Source organism: Zalophus californianus, chromosome 12, assembly GCF_009762305.2.
Source record: "Zalophus californianus isolate mZalCal1 chromosome 12, mZalCal1.pri.v2, whole genome shotgun sequence".
In the NCBI taxonomy this organism is placed as follows: Eukaryota; Metazoa; Chordata; class Mammalia; order Carnivora; family Otariidae; genus Zalophus; species Zalophus californianus.
The window spans coordinates 42,801,515-42,805,666 of NC_045606.1; the positions used below are offsets into that span (position 1 = coordinate 42,801,515).

General features: G+C 37.1%; 1 non-coding gene across 1 annotated transcript; it reads left to right on the plus strand.

Annotated features, from left to right (window-relative positions):
• The first annotated feature begins 1,948 nt into the window (after positions 1 to 1,948).
• LOC113912130 lies at positions 1,949 to 2,096 on the plus strand. The gene has a single exon (XR_003516730.1). It is a non-coding gene; the product is annotated as a U4 spliceosomal RNA (small nuclear RNA).
• The last annotated feature ends 2,056 nt before the right edge of the window (positions 2,097 to 4,152 follow it).

The window sequence follows — 4,152 nt, forward strand, 5'->3', positions numbered from 1 at the left end:
TAAGTATTTTTACATTTATTTCAGCAATAATTTATAGGTTTCAGTGAACAGCTTTTGCTAAGTGTATCCCTAATTACAATCTCAGTTACCATGGAGCTATGCAAAGCAAGGAAATGCTTCCTATTCGCATGAATTTCAGTGAAGATGACACCATACAAATGACTGTCAGTATTTCATATGCCTTTATGTTATTGTAAAAGGTATTTTTTATTTTAATTTCCAGCTTCTTGTTGCCTTCTATAAAAATTCACTTGATTTCTCAAACTGACCTTGTGTCCTACAGCCATGGCAAATCGACTCACTACTTTTGTTTTGTTTTGTTTTTTGTATATTCCTTTCAAGTTCTCTGCATACATGATATATTTTCTGTGAATAAAAATAATTTTACTTGTTTATATTCAAGTTTATGCCTTTTGTTTCTTGTTCTTCCCTTATTCCACTAGCTGGAACATCCAGTAGAATTTTGAATATAGGTGATGAGAAGAGATATCCTTGCAATAGTATGGAAAAAACATTCCATTTTTATTACAATGTGTAATGTTAGCTATAAATTTTTTATATTGTCTTTTTGTCAGATTGAGGAAATTCCCTTCGATTTTTAGTTTGCTAAGGTTATACTGAGATCTAAATAGCTTATTGTTTTCATGTGTTTCTATTTTTTGTTTCCTTTTCTTTTCTTCTGGATTATTAGAATTTTTTTATAAATTCCATTTCAATGTTATCTATTTTTAGCTACACTTTTTCTTCAATTATTTTTTGAAAAGATGAAAGATTAGAAAAAAATATCCTCTATGTTATTCACATACTTACCATTCCTGGCATTTCTCATTCACTCTTGTTTTTTTCTCTTGCTCTCTCTCCCCCTCTCCTTCTCCAGCTCCCTCCAATCTGTCATTCTTATTCCAAATTTCAAATTCTAGCCTCCTCAGCCTCCAAGAATTTTTTTTTAAATTTATTTGACAGAGAGAGACACAACGAGAGCGGGAACACAAGCAGGGGGAGTGGGAGAGGGGGAAGCAGGCCTCCCGCGGAGCAGGGAACCCGATGCGGGGCTGGATCCCAGGACCCTGGGATCATGACCTGAGCCAAAGGCAGACGCTCAACGCCTGAGCCACCCAGATGCCCCAGCCCCCCAGAATTTTGATCTTTGTTCTTTCAATTCATCTGTCTGTGCTTTGTGTCAGTTCCTCTCCTTGCACTGTAATCAGGACATCACCTTCAGTTCATGTCATTTGTTTCTCTTTTCTCAGAGATCACAGTCCTGTCCTTCCTCTTACTGTCCATTGTCTGAAAACCATTATTTCACTTGTTTTCCAGTTATTTGTCCACTTACTGACAGTGAACAGCAATTGCCATGGCAATTAATCCTTCAGAGGCAGAAACTGATATTCATTTATTGCTTTTAGACCTGACTTCTAACTTGATATTAAGATCATGACCATTGCTCTCACTTTGTCTTAGATAGTTCTCTGGTACACAGTCCAGAATTGCCCTTTTCATTGTGATCCTTTCTGAAGTTGTCATTTAATAGATGTATTGAGACAATTTTCATTTGTTAAAATGACAAACACATTTGATTTTAGCAGTTTGGTTTTATTTGTTTTGTTTGCTTGTTTTTTAAAGTCTTTTTCATGTTTGGTCTGTTTCTCTGTTCTTGATATTTGTGTGTATGTGTAATTCTTATATTTATGAAGTGTTGCTATTGTTCTATTATGACTAGCTTTACAATTTTACATGGTATGTTTAGTCTCAATGTATAGAATATTAATTTTGTATTGTGAGCAACATTAAAATTAACTTATTTCCTCTCCCTTTCTTCCCCTCATCATTTCTATTAGTAAGATATTCTTCCTAATTTAGTACCTTTGTAATGATGAAGATGCTTATATTTGATCTGTTAGATTAAATAATATACTTTGAATCCCATCTACTAGAAATGAGGCCATCTAGCTTTGCGCAGTGGCAGTATCGTAGCCAATGAGGTTTATCCAAGGCGCGATTATTGCTAATTGAAATGAGGCCATCTAAGAAACTACTTAATCCCTTACCTTACTTACTCCTGTTAAATTAATTATATAAGGAGGTCATTAGACTGAGGTGGCTCTAATGTTGTGGCAGACTACATAAACAAACAAAATCCAAGCCTATAAATACGTCAAAGTTATGATATCAAAACCTAAAGACAATGGATCACCAACAGCCAACTAAGCTCTTAGCTACAGCAAATCAAATCATTTTCTGTCTTTAATTCCATAATTTCTCTATATGTCTTTCCCCTAGCTTCTGTCAACAGAGCACTCCTAATGAGTTCTGCTTTGGCACTGCCCCATTCTAATCCATTTTTGCTCAAATAAACTCAAAATTTTCCATATGCAGGCGCCTGGGTGGCTCAGTTGGTTAAGCAACTGCCTTCGGCTCAGGTCATGATCCTGGAGTCCCAGGATCGAGTCCCACATCGGGCTCCCTGCTCAGCAGGGAGTCTGCTTCTCCCTCTGACCCTCTTCCTCTCGTGCTCTCTATCTCTCATTCTCTCTCTCTCAAATAAATAAATAAAATCTTTAAAAAAAATTTTCAATATGCCTCAGCTTATCTTTTAATACCTCACTCCCTACAAATTTGGTCAGACATGCCATCTCTACTTGGCCATGACATACAACATTTACATTCTATTTTATTCTCCTAATCCACCCATTATAGATGTAATTCTACAGTTAAATATTTTCAATTCTTGTTGCCAGCCCTTTACTCATGGTATCCCCAGTCATGTCTTAGCCATGTAGTTTGTCCTCCAGCAGTTTCTCAAGCAAGGCTCATGTAAAAACCTTTTTACCTAAGTCCTACATGTTCAATAGAGCATGACTATGACCTTTATAGCTGACAAGCAATTTCACATGTTTATACTCTTCAGAACATACTTTTTTCTTTTTGTGTATATGTTTCTTCATTGTCTGCTGATGTTGAATGTTGGTGAAATGAAATGTGAAGCCAATCTGACATTTTGCCCTTACAAGAGATTTGGTATTTCTCCTTAGAAGCTCAAAGTTTCCACTTACCCTGGTGTCCATAATTTTATTAGGCTGTGTCATGCTCTTAACCTGGGTCAATTTTTCCTGGCACATACCCTTTCTCCATGTGTAAATTTAGCTCTTGTATTTCAGGGAAGTCTTTTCTTGAACAATGTATTTGCTATTTGTTCTATTTCATTATTTTGCAATTCTTCTTTGAGGTATTCTCCAGGATACATTTGGTTTCTTCAGGGACGAAACTGATAAATTAAATGGAGGTATTGTGGGGATGACCCCTAACACATCCTTTAAATCTCTGAACATGGCACTAGTTTCTATGCCTACCCTCACAGTGTAATTTTATATTTTTGACTTACTACCTTGGACAGAGTTTGCTTAGTTCCAGAGGCTTTTACTTGGCCTCTCACAGTGTGATAGCTCTTACCACATAAGCCTGAGGCCCAATGTGGGGTCTGCACAACTACCAATGTATGTCTGTCCCAATTATATATTCAGGTACCAAGGAAATGATCAGAGAATATGTCTGCAATAGCCCCACTGTGAATAAGATCATGGCCAGGACCCTATCCATTACCTAGCCCCTACATGCTCCTATTTTAACAAGGAGACCATGACAACTATTTGGATCTCTGAGTATGAATGTCAACATGAACAAGAGTCCTCAAAACTTTCCCCTTTCCCAAGTGTATAGTTACTCAAGTGAATAACTGTAGGTTCCTTTGTGGAAGAACATGAAGATTTCTGACCATGTACATGTGGTAGTGCATATACCTTTCCCTGGGGACATAGCCTTTTCTTCAATTTATAGATTACAGGTCTGAAATTGGTTGAAGTCTGAAAACTGGGCAGGGATTTTGACTTTTTATTGGGGCAACTGCCCTTAACCTCCTGATCATCCATCCTTTAATTCTTCAGATAGTTCAAGCTGATTGGTATTCTTTCTGATTACCCATCTATTATGATCCCAGTGACATCATTCTCCATGGGTGAGGCCCTCTTGGCTGTCATTTGGACTTTACCCCCCATTATATTCATTACAGCTATCACACTTTGGACAGTTAAGCTCCACCTATCATCCCACAAGTTCTGTATCTGGATCATATTGTCCTTATTGTTATCAGTGAGA